General features: G+C 39.2%; 1 protein-coding gene across 2 annotated transcripts in view; it reads left to right on the top strand.

Annotated features, from left to right (window-relative positions):
* Positions 1–20,023, top strand: part of MHX (magnesium/proton exchanger) — a 375,411-nt gene that overhangs the window by 60,247 nt on the left and 295,141 nt on the right. The gene's annotated exons all lie outside the window — the stretch shown is intronic.

Genomic DNA, 20,023 nt, shown 5'->3' with positions numbered 1-20,023 from the left:
TAGCGGAATTAAACAGATATTATGTCATAAAAGTTCATGTTTATATATGGTCATTCAAAAATGGTTCTGAGTCTTTGATTTACAGTAAAGTAAATATATACAAAACATAGTTTAAAGTTCTTCAAAATTGACACAGATTGGGGTATTTTTGACATGTTCTCTGTATCTTTCCAAGTAGCTGATCCAGGACTATACTTGTTCCATTGGACCTTAACTTGGTCTACTAGACGATTTCTAAGTTGTCGAACTTTACGTTCGAGTATACGTAATGGTTCGACCAATATGGTTCCTTCGTCCGATACCTGCAGTTCCTTCTATTGAAGGTTATGAGATTGATCAGCTATATATTGCCTTAATACAGATACATGAAATACATTATGAACTTTATGCAAGTGAGGTGACAATGCAAGACGATAGGCGACAGGTCCAACTCTTTCCATGACTTTAAATGGTCCAATAAATCGGGGTGACAACTTTGTCATTTTTTCGAATCGAATAGTGCTTTTATTCGGTTTGATGCAGATGAAAACCTGATCCCCTACTTCATACTTCGTATCAGTTCTGTGAGCATCAACATAACTCTTTTGTCTATCCTGTGCTTCTTTTAATTGTTGCCTAATTTGTTTTACCTGCTCCTCCATTTCTTGGATTAATTCTGGTCCTATTATCACTCGATCTTCTAATCTATCCCAACTTAATGGTGTTCTGCAAGGTCTGCCATATAATGCTTCAAATGGAGGCATTCTGAATGAGTTGTGGTAATTGTTATTGTATGCAAATTCAACGAAGGATAAATACTTTTCCTGGTGTGATTGCTGATCCATAACATACATCCTCAACATATCTTCAAGTACTTGATTTACCCTTTTTGTTTGCCCATCAGTTTCAGGATGATAAGCTGCGCTTAAATTTAATTGAGTTCCTAAGGCTGACTGCATGCAAGTCTAAAATCTTGAAATGAATCGAGAATCTCTGTCTGATATAATCTTCTTAGGTACTCCATGAAATCTGATAATTTCATTTATGAATACTCTAGCTATGTCAGTGACGTCATAAGTATCTCTTACGGGAATGAAATGGACACTTTTTGTTAATTTATCCACTACTATCAAAATGGCATTGTGTCTTTGAGAAGTAAGAGGTAGCCCAGTGATAAAATCCATAGAAATAATCTCCCATTTGGTCATAGGAATATCGTAAAGTTGTAAAAGACCCGCTGGATGACAATGATCTGTTTTTACTTGTTGACATTCCAAACATCTTGCAACGAATTGAACGATATCACGTTTCATGCCCGACCAAAAGAAGAGTTTCTTGGTATCCGCATACATTTTCTTTACTCCAGGATGTGCACAATACACTGCTCTGTGGGCTTCTTTAAGGATAGTGTCTCAAAGATCCCTATTATCAGGAATATACATCCTTCCATGGAATCGTAAGATTCCATCATCTTCTAGTTCATATCCTTCAAACTTAGATTCTTTTGGCTTTTTACTCTCAAGACTAGATCTCACCTTTAAATACCAGCTATCTTTTATGAGATATTCTAGTACTCGTTGCCTTAAGTCTACTTTGATAGGTATGAGAGAAAATATCCGTGGTCTTCTGCTTAAAGCATCTGCTACTACATTTTCTTTTCCCTTAATATATGATATTCCAAAGTCATATTCACTTAGGAATTCACTCCATCGTCTTTGTCTAGCATTTAAGTCTCTTTGGGTGAACAAATATTGTAGACTTTGATGGTCACTTTTAAGTGTAAAACTTCGCCCCACTAGATAGTGTCTCCAAATCTTTAAAGCTAGTACTACAGCGGCTAACTCTAAATCATGAGTAGCATAGAGTTCTTCATGAGGCTTTAACTTTCTTGAGACATACGCTATTACTCCTCTATCCTGCATCAATACTGCACCTAGCCCTTGTTTGGATGCATCAGTACATACCGTAAAATCTTTGTCCATATCAGGGACTCTTAAGATTGGTGCACTGGTCAGTAGTCTTTTGAGTTCAGAGAATGCTTTATTACATTCCTCAGTCCATTCATACTTAACACCTTTACGCTGAAGGGTTGTAATCGACTTTGCAATTTTGGAGAATCCCTCCACAAATCTTCGGTAGTAACCGGCTAAACCCATAAAGCTTCGTACTTCATGTGCGTTTTTCGGTATTGGCCATTCCATGATTGCTTTTACCTTCTCAGGGTCTACTGAAATCCCTTCACCTGATATGATATGACCTAAGTAATGAATCTTTTCCTGAAAGAACGAACACTTGGATAATTTTCCATACAACTGATGTTTTCTAAGGCAGGACAACACTATCCGTAAATGATCTTCATGCTCTTTCTCATTTTTGGAATAGATGAGTATATCATCTAAAAAGACTTGTACAAATTGATCAAGATATTTGCAGAAAACACTGTTCATAAGATTCATGAATACTGTTGGTGCATTTGTTAATCCAAATGGTACCACAGTAAATTCATAATATCCAAAACGTATTCGGAATGCAGTCTTAGAAATATCGCTTTTAGAAATCCTTAGCTGATGATAGCCTGATCGAAGATCAATTTTTGAAAAGATAGCAACTCCTTTCATTTGATCGAAAATATCATCAATTTGAGGCATAGGATATCGATTCTTTACTGTAGCTCGATTCAAGTCTCGATAATCTATGCATAATCTTAAGGATCCATCTTTCTTCTTGACAAAAATTACAGGAGCACCCTAAGGTGATATACTGGGTCGAATATGTCCTATATCAAATAGTTCCTTCAATTGAATTTGCAATTCTTGAAGTTCTGGAGTTGGCATTCTATAAGGTGTTTTAGAGATTGGTTGAGTACCAGGTTTCAATTCTATTGTGAGATCTAGCTCTCTTTTACGGGGTAATCCTGGTAGTTCCTTTGGAAATACATCCGGAAATTCGGCTAATACCGGATATTGTTCTAAAGATGGTCCCTTTGTTTACTTACTTCTTGAATTACATATGCCTGACAACTTTTTATTAAGCAATGCTTCATTTTCATTGTTGATATGTAGCGTAAAGATACTTTTCTCTTGATTTCTTGAATTTGGATCGTTTCTCCCTCATCATTTATACCTAGAATTCTTTTCCCATAACAGTCTACCCAAGCTTGATGAGCTTCTAGTCAATCCATACCTATGACAAGATCATAAGTTCCTAACATTGTGACATAAACTTTTAATTTAGTCGAACAGACCCCTAGGTCAATTTTGCATTGATCCACATTTAAGTCTACGGATTGGAGGTCTCCTGAGGCCATTTCTACCTGTCTGAAATCATTTTGTCTGCGAGCTGCCAACCCACATTTGTTTAATGCATATGATGAAATGAAACTATCTGTGGCACCAGTATCAAATAAGATTTTGAGTTTTATACCATTAATAATACCTGAAGATTCCACTACAGTGGATTGATGTGCTGCTTGATCGTTGTTGACTAATGCATGAATTCTATGATTGCCTTGGTTATTTGATATTGGTTCCTTTCCAGTCCTATGCAATATACTTGATGAAGCTTCTGGACAATCACGTTGAAAATGTGGTCCTCCACATCCCCAACATATAACCTGTGTTGGTCCTCTTGAATCAGGACGTGAATTTCTAGATAAAGAGCTTCGTCCTCTCATGTTGCCTCCTCTCGAATTTCTTCCTCTATTAGCAGTGCCACGAGATTTCCATGGACTGGTGTTTGATGATTTAGTGGCTATAGTATTAATTGCCATGGGAACTCTTGTTCCTACATTTCTTGGAATAAATCTATTACCATAAGATGGCCTTGAGCTACCTCCCCTGAAGAAATTTCGGGGAGTCTTTCCAGGAAATCCTGATTGTAAAGGTTCTGCTGGCCCTACATCTTTTTTGATTCCGAGATGTTCTTCTGCATAATAGCCACATTCTACCGCCTCAGCTACTGATGATGGTTTCCACATACTCACTAAGGCCTTGATGCGAGGATTTAACCCAAATATGAAGCGTTCAACTTGACGTTCATCAGAATCTAAGTAGTAAATGTATTTTACAAGCTCCATAAACCTTATCTTGTATTCCTCCACTGTTTTATTACCTTGAACTAATGCATGAAAGGCTCCAGCTTATTGTTGTTGAAAATATGGAGGTAAATACTTAGCGCGGAATCTTTCCTCGAACAATTCCCAAGGGACATTATCCGTTGTGAGGTGTAGTTGTTAATCTAGATTTCCCCACCAAATCAAGGCACTTTCTTTTAATTGAAATAGAACAATTTTTGTGCAGAAGAAGAGTATTCTCTTAATTTAAAACATCTGTTCGTTCCTTCCAACCATGCCTCAGCACGTTCTCCAGCTCAACCTCCTGAAAATTCTCAGAGTTTAATTTTCTGAAGCTCCCTAGAAATATCATCCTTTGATCTTTTATAGTTAAATTTCTTTGGTTCAACTGAATTGGTTGTTAAGGGTTGAAGTTCTTCTTTGGTCTTAGCCATGGTTGACCCTTTTAATGTTTCCAATAAGGCTTCCAATGAGTTCATTATCACGGTCAACTCCGGTGCTGGAGCGATCGGTGTTGATGATGGTCTCGATGGAGATAATGATGATGGTGATGGTGATGACGATGGTGGTGGCATTAATGATGGTGATGCTGCCCGATCTCGTCGTCATCGTTCATATGTCCTTACCATTGTAATGTTTCCTGTATACATATAAAATTTGTAAAAAATTTGAGGTATACATTCGGATTTAACATATAGTTTTGCAATTTCATATTTTCAAACAGGTATAGTTTTTTTGCTATTTTTATCTACTAGGCAGATCTTACTGGTACCGAGGTCAAGGAGGGTGGTCTCGCGACCTCCTTGTCCTAATGCAGGAATCCTATTTTAATGCGTAATAATACTTTTCTAATGCATGAGTCTTTATAAATCCTCTTTTAACATTGCAACATAGCCTAACTATGTAATATAATCATTTTATTATTAGTGGACTAATTTTAATCTATTTTCTTTTAAATGTAATATTTATAGTAAACAAAATATAAATATAATATCATTACTTTACATAAATTAAAAATAACTAAAGTTCTTTACTAATTAATTTAACAGTATTCTTTTTCATTATTATAAATGAATAATTTTTAGCATTTGGGATGTGGCCCGTCTAAAGAGATGTGATATTAAATTATAATTCATTAATTTTATTAAGTCGAAAGGCCCATTTAAATAATGTATAGTATAATATTCGATCATAACTATTTCTTTGTCTCGGTATTTTTTTTTTTTTTAAATGATATCATTTCATTTAGTTGTTTTTGGACTCTCATTGAATTTTAATAATAACCTACAAAATATTACTAACTCAATTTTTGGGTCAAAACTGGTGGCAACCCCTAATAAATCCCCATATAACAATCAAATCGAATTATTTATCAAGGTCATATCATTCATTTATTTAATTGTAATGGAATGGAATTGTGGATAGGAGAAGTGACCCGTTCTTATTTTAACTTCGTATATAATTTAGATACTTGACACATGTCGCTTCCAATATACAATAAAGATATTTGATGCATGTGGCATCCAAATCCACACTTTGTAGAGTTTATTTAGGGGGAACTTGAACAAATGTTAAGATAGGTTGTTCCACATGCTCTAGATATATATTAAGAGTGTGATCAAGGAACTTAGCACATGATATATGCCTATTATGATTTTTTAATAACTACATGCTTTAGATTGGAATTTGGCACATGAGGTTATGTGAAACCATGGCCTAATATAACCAATTCTATAACTATATATAAATCATATTCTTTTCACCGCCATCAAGAAAGTGATGCCTGTCGTGCCCGGTGGCATGGGAGGGGAGTCCCTTGACAGAGGAATTTAAATGCAAGTAACCTGGATCGCATAGCGCAGTGGATTAGTGCGTTTGACTTCAGATAAAAAGGTCAACAGTTTTCGTAATATCAATACTGCGTTATTGGTTTCTCGGTTCTCATATATCAAAGAATTTATTTAATAATTTCGATATGGAAAGGCCGACGTTCGAAGGTGTACATACGATGGGGAGATCGGTGGGTCGAAACCCCCGCCCTACATTTCTTTAGCGTAATTGGCAAATCCGTATGAGTTGAAGTGTTTATATGGTAGGGAGGTTGAATTCCCCGCCTGACGCTCCTGCCTTTTACCATGGATGATTTATAACTTTATATCGCATATTTAATATGATGAATATATCGTATGATATATACAACGATATAGTATTACAACTTAATTGTATATATTTATATCATGATACGCAGTTTATATGCATCGTACGCAGTTTTTAAAAAAAATAATCTGAATATTGTTTATATATCGTGTAATATAACTGGCGCACCGACGCACCACTTCATATATTTATATTACCGACATTAAGAGTTGATGCAATTTAATTTATGTTGTTTAATATATATATACAGTATGATATATCATATTTGTTTAAACCTTAATTCATCGCTTGACACCTGAACCGTAATTTAAAATAAAATTGTTTCCTTGGCGCGTTTCTACAATAACACGATTGCATACTTCGCAGATCATTTCTTCTATTGACGTCTGGTCCTTTAGAGATTAGCGATCTTATGTGAAAAAAAGCTATTATATAACACTGCTATTCATGCCCTTTGTTTCCAGTCTTTGTGAATTAACCCATACACAGATAGCACTGTGAATTGCAGCATGTTAAAATTGGCAACTAGGGCAAAACTTCATGTGGGTCATCTTATTCATCCCTGATAATATTTTTATTAGATTCCTTTTGTCGAGAGGTGCAAGATTGATATAAAGATCATCTGATTCCGATAAGTATTCATGGAGATATGAATTTATTTTGATTATGGAATTATTATCAAGCCGACCTACAACTCATGTAGGCTCAGAAGCCCAACAGTCGCATCTATTCGAACATCGTCAGTTGTGTATAAATAGAAGAGGACTTTTTCTCATTTGCACTCACTCATCTCATCACATCTCTCTCTCTCTCTACTGCGCAGAAAAGAGTCTCTTCTCTACTGCGCAGAAAAGGGTCTCTCCCTCACACATGTGAAGCCGGAAGCTGTTGAAACTAAAGCTGCAACTGCAGAAGTAAAGATTGACCAGCGTGGACTAAAAGATCTCCTCATCTAAACTGCGCTGTAGGTTCATCTGAACCTCCTCTAAAAGCCGCAATTTTTGGTGGTGGAATCAAGTCAATCCAATGGACGGTTTGCAAGATATCGACTGCCCTAGTTTGAAGCCGGAAACTGCTGAAACTGAAGCTGCAACTGCAGAATTAAAGATTGACCTGCGTGGACTAGAACATCTCCTCATCTGAACTGCGCTGTAGGTTCATCTGAACCTCCTCTGAAAGCCGCAACTTTTGGTGGTGGAATCAAGTCAATCCGACGGACAGTTTGCAAGATATCAACTGCCTTAGTTTGAAGCCAGAAGCTGCTGAAACTAAAGCTGCAACTGCAGAAGTAAAGTTTGACCTGTGTGGACTAGAAGATCTCCTCATCTGAACTGCGCTGTAGGTTCGTTTGAGCCTCGTCTGGAAGTCGCAACTTTTGGTGGTGGAATCAAGTCGATCCGACGGTCAGTTTGTGAGATATCGTCTGCCCTCGTTTGATGACGAAGCCGCTAATGCTAATGCTGCTGATCTAGAGTTTTCTACTGCTGATATGAATCAGATTTATTGTACTATTTCTCTCTGCTAAATTATTGAAGATAAAAGAAGATTTGATCAAAGGGTTTCCCCACACATTGTGAGGTTTGTCCCTGGCTAGTCGCCACATCTTGTGTCTCTTGTCTTGGCTTGTTTTCTGTCGATCGTTTAATGTTCTATCTGCACTTTACTTTATGTATATGTGATTGCTAATCTGTGGAATATAATAAGGAAAAGAAGTAAACTGTTATAAGCATAGAACATACCATAACTTAACATGGTATCAGAGTTGAGGTGAAGACAAACCCTGAGCAAGAGCAAGAGCAATCACTGAAGAGAAGATTGACAAGGCTATCCTAAAAGAACGATGGGGTCCTCAACAATCTTTCCTGCCGAAGACAAGCTCCGTGAGAAAGCTGATTATCACGGATGGAAGATGTCTATCGATCTAACCCTTGAGGATCAAGGAGCGTTGGATCATGTGAAAGGCAGTATTGTTGAGCCTCCATCAAATGCACCTCCTGCTGCCAGGAACAAATGGAAAAACCAGAGAAGTCCAAACAAAGAAGATCATCCGGGACTCTATCGACAAGCACTTGGTGGCCTACATCTCCAACCTGAACACCTCAAAGGAAATGTACGATAGACTGGTGAGTTTATTTAAAATAATGATGCAAATCAAGTTTTGTTTCTTAGAAATAAGCTGAAGGAAATTAAAAAGGGTAAAGATGAGAGTATGCAAGCATACTTCTTAAGGATCACCGAAATCAGGAACGATTTCCTATCTATTGGGGAGGCTATTACTGACATGGAAATGGCACTCACGACTCTTGGAGGATTACCATCTGAATGGTATGTGTTCAGGACTACTCTTCTGAACAATAATGTAATCCTGGTTTTGAGGAATTAATGGCTAGATGCATTCAAGAAGAAACAAGGGTAGAAGAGCAAGAAATGCCCATGCCTAAAGGTCCTTCTGTTGCCTTTTCTTCTCATGCTAAGAAAATAAATAATTCCGGGACTAAATCAAAAGGAAAGGTTGTACCTAAGGATGGAAGAAAAGGACGATGTTACATCTGCGATAAAGCAGGTTACTATGAAAGGGAATGCCCTGATAGAAAGGACTCTCACCATGACGATGATCAAAATCCCTCTCATGATAATCAAAGGGATGGAAAATTCAACAGCAAAGTTAAAAGGAATGTTGGAAATCAAGGAAGAGGACAACCATTCAAGAAGGCTAGAAATTCCAAGATGTATTAAATGCACCTGACCTAAAAAAGAACCTAGTGTCCATCTTGGCAATGGAAGACAAAGGCTACAAGGTAACCTTCAGCAATGGCAAGGTACGTATATGGAAAAATAATGTTAAAGATGCCTTTACTCTTGGGTTTCGTGTTGATCCATTATATCATGTCGATGGAAGTCCACTAGGTGTCATATCTTATGACACATCTCTTCCAGTGTTTTACAACTCCGACTCCGACTCCGATTCGGCCGAGGATCGACTCCGACTCCGACTCCGACTCGGTAATGACTCGGCCGGCTCGATTTCAATGACTCGGTCGTTGTAAAAAATACATTAAATATTTATTTTTTTTATAAAAAAACATAATTTTAAATATTTTAAACATAATTTTAAAGATTTTCATTCATGTTTCCAAACACACAGCATTATAATATAGATGGAAGACAACATATGTATTATGATCAAAGTAGGCTCATGAACTAGGAGACTTGTTGGGGACCAACAAGTTCTAGGAGATACACTTAGCTATCTTATGAACTTGATTATAATTAGTTCGCAAGTGTGATTAATGAGCAATGTATTAGAGATCTTGATTAGATTAGACACTTCAAGATTTTCATTTAACAGTTAAGATACCAGTGCCTTCAATAACAAGGCCCAAGTTATAAATTAGAAACACTTGTAAGTAAAATGCCAAGTCATAAGATGGGTAACTGTTGTAAGGAAAATGTTAGTACAATGAGATGACACAATAGATTGAACCTTTATTATGCAAACTGCCAAGGTACTTTAGTGTGGGAAATGCCCAACCAATCAATATTAACCAATGAAGCACTTCAGAACTGTTTAATGAAATAATGACAGTTGAGACAAAGAGAGCAAATGCTTTAGTTATGCACTTATTTGGGAAGCTTTCCACTTATTATTTAACAGTTAGAAACAAGTGACCAATGAGATGCAACTAAAACAAAGCTATCCAGGCCAGAGAGAACTTATGCAATATTCAAAGGTTCTCCAAATGCCTCAAACAACTCACTGTCACCAAGTATTAGACTACTGTAGCTTAATCCGTGACAAGAATGATGAGAAAAGAGCAAACTATCATAAGATCCACTCTCTGCACTGCTCCTAGGGCTCAATTTTATTGATATTCAGATCTGATATGTGTTGAAAATTCTGCAACGAGGGACTGTGTATTAGATTGCTGTCAAAGAAAATTTGTCTACCCTTATGCAAGATAGTTACCAATATGCAGGGAACAAATGTACAAGACCAATCTTAAAGCCAAGGGCACTGTCTTATACTTCAAAGATACCTCAAATCAAACCACTTCAAACTGCATTACCCTTTAGAATCCATTAACTGCATTTAACTTTTTCAAAAATCACATAAAAAGTGAATTTTTTTCATCTTTTACGCTGCCCAGCCGTAGGTTCATTGACTCGGCCGAGTCATAACGGACCCGGCCGGGTTGACCGAGTTACATATGACTCGGCTGAGTCATTGGATGACTCGGCCGAGTCATATGTGACTCGGTCAACCGAGCCGGGTTGTTGGCCGGGTCAAAGATTTTGGTGCTGGCTCGGTTCGAAACGGCCGATTCGGATTCGAAACGGGCGGGTTGTAAAACACTGATCTCTTCAGTCCGAACTTTGGCTTCGGAGGTTTGCCCACCTTCATTATAAAGCTCTACCCGGTGTAAGACAAATGGTGACAGGGATGCCCGAATTCCGAGTAGAGAAAGAAGGTGTATGTCCAGGATGTGCCGAAGGAAAGCTCAAAAGGGGACCATTCCCCTCAAGCCAAAGCAAGACCTCCGATATATTACAGTTGGTTCACTCAGGCATATCTGAGGCTGGCATTAAGAGGGAGGCTACTTGTTAAAATTGGCAACCAGGGCAAAACTTCATGTGGGTCATCTTATTCATGGCTAATAATATTTTTATTAGATTCCTCTCTTCGAGAGGTGTAGGATTGATATAAAGATCATCCAATTCCGATAAGTATTCATGGAGATATGAATTTATTTTGATTATGGAATTATTATCAAGCCGACCTACAACTCATGTAGGCTCAGAAGCCCAACAATCGCATCTATTCACCCACCAACGTTGTGTATAAATATAAGAGGACTTTTCCTCATTTAGACTCACTCATCTCATCACATCTCTCTCTCTCTACTGCGCAGATATGAGTCTCTTCTCTACTGTGCTGAAATGGGTCTCTCTCTCTCACACATGTGAAGCCGGAAGCTGTTGAATTTGAAGCTGCAACTGCAGAAGTAAAGATTGACTTGCGTGGCCTAGAAGATCTCCTCTTTGGAACTGCGCTGTAGGTTCATTTGAACCTCCTTTGAAAGCCGCAACTTTTGGTGGTGGAATGAAGTCAATCCGATGAACGGTTTGCAAGATATTGACTGCCCTAGTTTGAAGCTGGAAACTGCTGAAACTGAAGCTGCAACTGCAGAAATAAAGATTGACTTGCGTGGCCTAGAAGATCTCCTCATCTGAACTGCGCTGTAGGTTCATCTGAACCTCCTCTGGAAGCCGAAACTTTTGGTGGTGGAATGAAGTCAATCCGACAGTCGGTTTGTGAGATATGGTCTACCCTAGTTTGATAATGAAGCCGCTAATGCTGATGTTGCTGATCTAGGGTTTGCTAATGCTGATATGAATCAGATTTATTGTACTATTTCTCTCTGCTGAATTATTGAAGATAAAAGAAGATTTGATCAAAGGGTTTCCCCACACATTGTGGGGTTTGTCCCTGGCTAGCCGCCACATCTTGTGTCTCTTGTCTTGGCTTGTTTTCTGTCGATCGTTTAATGTTCTATCTGCACTTTACGTTATGTACATGTGATTGCTAATCGGTGGAATATAATAAGAAAAAGAAGTAAACTGTTATAAGCATAGAACATACCATAACTTAACACTACTACACCACATACTCCTGAGCAGAATGGTGCGGTGGAAAGGAAGAACCGTATGATTGTGGAAGCTGTCTCTATGGGTAGATGATGTAACAATGCCTGATGTGGAGGAACCCATGGATCCTATTTATCCACCTGAACCTTCCCTTTCTAGGAAGAGGCCTTCATGGCTTAGGGGGATACTTGATGATGCTAAAGAACATGTTGCACCCCGAGGAGCCTTCCGTGAAAGTAAGAAACCTAACAGGTATCAGGGATACCTGACCATCATGAGCATGATCATACAAAATGAGCCTTCATCATTCTCATATGTCGTCAAGCATCAAGTATGGAAGGATGCTATGACCATTATGAAGAATGATGTCTGGGAAGTAGTTCCCAGACCCCAGGACAAGATAGTTGTTACTTTCAAATGGCTTACAAGATAAATCATGCAATAGATGGAAGTACGGAAAAGTATAAGGCTCGTTTTGTTGCTCACGGTTTCTCCCAGAAGGAAGGTATACACTATGATGTGATATTTGCACCTGTTGCCAGATATACGACCATCTGCTTGATCATAGCCCTTGTGGCTTCACAAGGATGGAACCTACATCAGATGGATGTCAAGACCATGTTCTTGCACAGTTCGATCAAAGAAGAGGTCTATGTGGAGCAACCCGAAGGATTTGAGATTTATGATTGAAAATCTCATGTATGCAGGTTGAAGAAGGCTCTCTATTGGCTGAAGAAAACAACCTGAGCATGGTATGAGAGGATCGATAGCTACTTGATGAAGCTGGGATTCACTAGGAGTGAAGCTAATTCTAACCTTTACTTTAAGGTTGAAGATGACAAGCCTCTCATACTGGCTCTGTATGTGGATGACCTCTTTCTAACAAGTGCATACCCTCTCATTCACAAATGTAAGAGGGAGTTGGCTTCTGAATTTGAAATGAAGGACCAAGGACTTGAAGTGTGGCAGAAGCCAGGGGAAATTTTCCTATCTCAAGGAAAATATGTGGTAAAGATATTGGAAAGATTCGGTATGATGGACTACAAGACTATGACTACCTCGAGGATCTTAACTTTTAGAAGTTATATGGTAGTGATGTCGGACCATATTTGGGAAATGCCTCTGAGTTTCATAAACTCATTCGCATTGATGTTCTTGGTGAACCTCCGTCTGAACATATGTTTTGCAGTTAGCATTGTGAGCTCATATTTGGTTGAGCCTCACTGGATTGATGCCAAGAATCTTCTGAGATATGTTATAGATCTAACCCAAGAATATTATGATAATAGAAATAACCCAAGAATAACAAGATAGAAATAGATAGAAATGATTCTCTTTATTGATCAAAACCCTTAAGGTAGGGAAACACCATACATTCACTCCTTAAGGAAGGAGAACACTCCACAAGCCATATGCTTGTTCATACAATAATCCTTCACTATATTCCTTGACTTGGAGTCTCTAGCCTCTATATAGGCCTCATACATACAATACCATGGGTCATTACCATGGTTCCCTCATACCATCAACTAATACCATGGGCCCATTACATTATTATTAACTACTTGTGGTCCCTTACATGATATGGGTTAACCAACTTATTTATTATTATGGCCCATCCCATTATTACATTATTACCTTGGGTACCTCCCTTGGTACCCCATATTATCCCCCCTAAGTATATAACACTCCACCCCCCTTAGCATGTTTCGTCCCCGAAACATGGGAAGAACACAAATAATAAAATCTACTCAAAAGAGTAGTCCACTGGTACCATGCACGTGCATCTAGCCATCCAAGAGAAAGGTGAACCCTCGATCTTGCTGGTGCCTCGCTCGCTTGAGATGGAAGTTGACCATGGCAGCTCTTCTGTGTTGATGTGTAGTAGGTGGATCTTCGCTCCTCGCTATCTGTCATACGGGGGTTGTTGTCCTTGTGGCTAATTGGTTGCCATCTTGTTGGTTGTTTTCTTGCGGGGTGATGTGGGTGATGATATGTTGAAGTTTTAACCCATGGTGTCTTTTCCTTTAATTCACCCTGCGGTGGTACCTGTTATGGTGTCTCCTTTTCCAATATGACTTCAACCACTGAGCCCTCTGATGTATCAGCACCTGTAACCTTTTCTGCTTCCGCCTCTGTTTGTGTTTGATTGTCTATCATCACTGGCTCATCATCTAATATGTCAGACCCTGGAACATCTTCTGCTTCAGCCTCCTTACACTCTACCTGTTTATTAATGGAAATATCCTGTAATGTAATTTTCTTCTTTTTATACCAGAGCTTCAGGAATTTCTTCTGTACATTAATATTGATAGTACCCACTGATTCCATCCAAGGGTATCCCAAAACAACATCTATGTTATCCATATTTGAAGCATAAAAATCACCATGCAACACATACTTATCCATAGAAATCTTCAAATCCTTATACAATAGAACATCCTCATCATCCACCTGTGTGTTTTCAATGTGTTTTTCTGGAACTTGCAATTTTTTTACCAAATTAACATTGATAAAATTATGTTTGCAACTAGGATTTATAGAAACAATGATCTTCTCTTTCTGAATCAATCCATGAACCTGCAATAAGGATATACCAGTAGGAAATAGCCCCACATGTTTCTCTTTATCTTGTTTTCTGGCATGAGACCATCTGTCTAAAAGTAATTTTTCAAATTCTTCATCGGGCAGGTTGGAACACTTCTTTTGGTTAAGTAATCCCCACCATGTGGCTGCCTCATCTTCAAAATTAAGCACTACAAAAATTCTCCAATGATGTGTCCATAATAACTTGTGTGTTTTTATGTATTCTTCAATAGTAGGACCATTATCTTTTCCTGTAAAACATAGAACCGCCATGAAGAGGGTTCTGAAAAAATTCACTTACTTGGCGAAAATTTGAAATTGTCACAGTTTAGTCAATATTGCTCAGAATCCCTATTATGACTTGTTTTCAGAAATGGAACAATCATTCTGCATCTACCCATGTGATAGAAATCTTGATCCCGGCACTAAAATTTCAGATCTGCGCTGCAACTCTCCCGCCGTCACCAAAATTTCTGCAAAAAAGCGCTGATTTTAAATCAACGATATCTCCCTCATCCGGACTCCGATTCGACTGATTTTTTTTTTTTGAAATTGGGTAATTTTTGTCAAACAATTCAGATCTACAATTAGATTTTGTAGATCTTGCACCAGGACGTCTAGATCTGCGCCGCAAACTTGCTGCCCCGAAAAATTGTCTACAACACCACTGATTTTTAGATCAGCGATATCTCCTTCATCCGGACTCCGATTCAACCGATTTTTTTTTGAAATCGGCTATTTTTTCACAAAGAATACAGATCTACAATTATATTTTGCAGATCTTTCACCAAAACATACAGATCTGATCTGCAAACTCGCCGCCCCAAAAATTTCCTGCAAAACATAAGAAAAATTCTCCACTTTTTTGCCCAAGAAAGTGCTCTGATACCACTTGTTATAGATCTGATATGAAAATATAAGATAATGCAAATGAACCCAAAAAGTATATGAACCCAGAAAGTATATACCACTTGTTATAGATCTAACTCAAAGATATTATAGATCTGATATGAAAATATAAGACAATGCAAATAAACCCAGAAATAATATGAAATGATTCTTTATTGATCAAACCCTTAGGGTAGGGCAACACCATACATTCACTCCTTAAGGAAGGAGAACACTCCACAAGCCATATGCTTGTTCATACAATAATCCTTCACTATATTCCTTGACTTGGAGTCTCTAGCCTCTATATAGGCCTCATACATACAATACCATGGGTCATTACCATGGTTCCCTCATACCATCAACTAATACCATGGGCCCATTACATTATTATTAACTACTTGTGGTCCCTTACATGATATGGGTTAACCACTTTATTTATTACTATGGCCCATCCCATTAGTACATTATTACCTTGGGTACCTCCGTTGGTACCCCATATTATCCCCCCTAGGTATATAACATCGTGGCACAGTTACTTATGGGTTAAGATACACTGCTAGAGATGTGAGACTACTTGGATATACTTATGCTGATTGGGCAGGCAGTGTGGTGGACTGTAAGAGCACTTTCGGGTTCTGTTTCACCTTGGGATTTGCTTCGATATCCTGGATGAGCAGGAAGCAGAAGTCGATGGCTTTGAGCATCGCCGAAGCAGAATATATTGCTACTAGAATGGCCTCCTGTGAGGCAGTCTAATTGCGACTTGCGAAAGCTCTTCAGTGAGCTGTTTGGATTTACATTGGATAGCACTGTGATTCTCTGTAACAACCAGAGGTGGGATTCGATTATTGAGGAATCTTGTATTCGTCGATTGCTCCAGCAGATAGACATCATCTGGGATATGGTAAGTCGATGAGCAAGGAGGCTCCATCGCATTAAGATGTTGTACGTGTCAATACACCTGGTGAAAGCCCAGAGGAAAGATCTAATCTGTGATTTTCCCAAACGACTTGGAGTCGTCAAGAAACCCTTGTACAAGGGTCCTGCATGTTGCATACATTGAGCTCTGGGAGCTCTGAGGGCTTGCAGTTCTTACTGGAGCAACATACGACCACAGGGTGACTCGCCCTCCCTTGGTGGTGCGCACTGGAACAAGATGATTCTCTCTCTTGTGGGACAAGATGGTTCGCTCTCTTGTGGAACAAGATGATTCGCTCTCCTGTGTAGCAGGATGATTAGTTCTCCTGTGCGGCCTGGATTGATGTGTTCTCTTGTGAGGCTTGGATTGATGTGTTCTCCATGGCGGCCTGGATGGATGTGTTCTCCATGGCGATTGTAGCAGGATTGATGTGTTCTCCTGTGAGGACAGGATTGATTAGTTCTCTTGTCGAGGCATCCTACCCATGTAGTCTGGGACTCATGGGAAGTACCTCTCATCTGATCAATGAGCAGGGAAATGAAGTTAGGGACCATAGTAGTACCGATGGACACATCGTTGTATCTCCCGTACTCCCTATGCTAGGATGACCTCCATTGATCTGGGATCAATGATACTGGTCTAGGACCAGTGGTAGGAGTTGTACCATACTATGACACTGACTTCGGGTCGGTTGAGACTGATCTGGGACCAGTGGTACATACTCTGAGACTGACTTCATGTCAGTGCAGTATTGGTCTGGGACCAGTGAGAGTGGTACATACTATGACGCTGACTTCGGGTCGGTTGAGACTGGTCTGGGACTAGTGGTACACTCTCTGAGACTGCGATACTGGTCTGGGACTAGTGGTAGGAGTGGTACTTACTATGAAGTTGATTTCGGGTCGGTTGAGATTGGTTTGGGACCAGTGGTACGCACTCTGAGACTGACTTTGAGTTAGTGGAGGATGATACTGGTCTGGGACCAGTGGAGTTGTACTCACTATGACGCTGACTTCGGGTTGGTTGAGACTGGTCTAGGACCAGTGGTACATACTCTGAGACTGACTTTGAGTCAGTATGATACATCCTCGATCATTTCTTCTTCTTCATAATTCGGACAAAAGCAGAGCATAACAGAACAAAGCACAGTAGCGCATAACAGAGTAGAGCCTTACAGATCAGTACAAGGTAGAACAAGAGAAAGCAGAACAGACAAAATAGAGCAGAGCAGGGCAAGGGTCAGGCTGTACAGGGCAGTGCATTTGATGGATGAATAGTAGCGACCGATAGATAGATTGTAGATGAAGTTCTCCCTAGTTGAGAGGGAGTGTTAAAATTGGCAACTAGGGCAAAACTTCATGTGGGTCATCTTATTCATTGCTGATAATATTTTTATTAGATTCCTTTTGTCGAGAGGTGTAAGATTGATATAAAGATCATCTGATTCCGATAAGTATTCATGGAGATATGATTTTATTTTGATTATGGAATTATTATCAAGCCGACCTACAACTCATGTAGGCTCAGAAGCCCAACAGTCACATCTATTCAAACATCATCAGTTGTGTATAAATACAAGAGGACTTTTCCTCATTTGCACTCACTCGTCTCATCACATCTCTCTCTCTATTGGGCAGAAAAGAGTCTCTTCTCTACTGCGCAGAAAAAGGTGTCTCCCTCACACATGTGAAGTCGAAAGCTGCTGAAACTAAAGCTGCAACTGCAGAAGTAAAGATTGACTTGCGTGGACTAGAAGATCTCCTCATCTAAATTGCGCTGTAGGTTCATCTGAACCTCCTCTGAAAGCCGCAACTTTGGGTGGTGGAATCAAGTCAATCCGACGGACGGTTTGCAAGATATCGATTGCCCTAGTTTGAAGCTGGAAGATGCTGAAACTGAAGCTGCAACTGCAGAAGTAAAGATTGACCTGCGTGGACTAGAAGATCTCCTCATCTGAACTGTGTTATAGGTTCATCTGAACCTCCTCTGAAAGCCGCAACTTTTGGTGGTGGAATCAAGTCAATCCGACGGACGGTTTGTAAGATATCGACTGCTCTAGTTTGAAGCCAGAAGTTGCTGAAACTGAAGCTGCAACTGTAGAAGTAAAGTTTGACCTGCGTGGACTAGAAGATCTCCTCATCTGAACTGCGCTATAGGTTCATTTGAGCCTCGTCTGGAAGCTGCAACTTTTGGTGGTGGAATTAAGTCGATCTGACGGTTGGTTTGTGAGATATCATCTGCCTTAGTTTGATGATGAAGCTGCTAATGCTGATGCCGCTGATTTAGGGTTTGCTACTGCTGATATGAATCAGATTTATTGTACTATTTCTCTCTGCTGAATTATTGAAGATAAAAGAAGATTTGATCAAAGGGTTTCCCCACACATTGTGGGGTTTGTCCCTGGCTAGCCGCCACATCTTGTGTCTCTTGGCTTGGCTTGTTTTCTGTCGATCGTTTAATGTTCTATCTGCACTTTACTTTATGTACATGTTATTGCTAATCTGTGGAATATAATAAGGAAAAGAAGTAAACTCTTATAAGCATAGAACATACCATAACTTAACACTGCAACTAGGCATCAGCTATGGTGGTCTTTTGACAGCAAGAATAGTAACCAAGAGTCTCAGGTAGAAGGTTCCAGGAGTACAGGCAGTTGTACAAGCTGCGGCCACCGGAAATAGCCCATGATCGCCGAGCAGCCATCAGGAACCAGCAAGGAAGCATGTAAAGCCACCAGGTAGCCACCAAGAAGCTGGGGCAGTAGGAGTTTCGGGCAGTCAGCAGTCGAGCAACAGTAGCTGTAGAGATCCGGGAAGCAAAGAAAATTTTCAGAGTAAGTGTTCGGGTTACTTGTTGGGCAATGGCAGATTTCCGGGCAGGAATTCGAACATCTCTGGGGCTTTGCTGTCACCTTAAGGCTTCTGAAGAATTTTGTCATGGGGTAGTCAAGTGTTTAAAGAAAGTACTGCTTGGCCTAAAGCCATGCTTGGGTAAAGCATGCACATGTAAACTAATCACTTTTCTTCTTTTCAGATACAGAGTTATCTTTCCAGAATAAGGACTTTTTCAAAGTCATCTGAAAACAGAAGTATCTTAGTAATGGAGCAGGTTTTTGTTGCATTTCTTCAGTCAGAAGATGCATCTGCAGCAGTGAAGCACTTGCTATCACTACTTTAAACAGAGTTCATTATGTTTGTAATGGAAGGTTTTCTATAATATTTTGTCACAGACTTTTGACTCTTTGTTCTTTGTTTTAGATCAGGCAACGCTATCTTAACAGACTTAATAGATCTGAGAGTTTGAACTAGCTCTGATACCAAATGTAAGAACTGTGAATAATTTAAACAACTATTCCCTATGACCAGAATATGAAATAACAGAATATTACAGCCATTGCAGAGACAGTAAGGACTTCTAAAATTAAACATCATGATCCTGTGATACAAATTTTTGAATTTTATAAATTTAACTAACAGAACCAATGAGAGTACTTACCTGTAATCCTACGGTCGATGATGCCTCAAACTACTCCAGCTTCGGTTACCAAAAGATCGAAACCACCCAACCAAACTGAGCAGAACCTCGCTACTCAGTCCAATAAACTTCTTAGTTGAAGCATATTGTTCCCTCGTGCCCAAAAACCTCAGAACAAGCAAGGCCCAACTGTTCCTGATGATAAACAAACTCTCTGTGTATAAACTTTCCTCCTCCTTTTTTCCTCCTTGCCTCCAACCGTCCCTTCTTATAAGTTTTCATTTACCAACATCTTCCAT

Source organism: Pinus tabuliformis, chromosome 4_1 (assembly GCF_031772625.1).
Source record: "Pinus tabuliformis cultivar Carrire ecotype Pingquan chromosome 4_1, CPIR1, whole genome shotgun sequence".
Lineage (NCBI taxonomy): Eukaryota > Viridiplantae > Streptophyta > Pinopsida > Pinales > Pinaceae > Pinus > Pinus tabuliformis.
The sequence above is the reverse complement of the archived record's forward strand: the minus strand, read 5'-3'. Positions and strand labels throughout refer to the sequence as shown.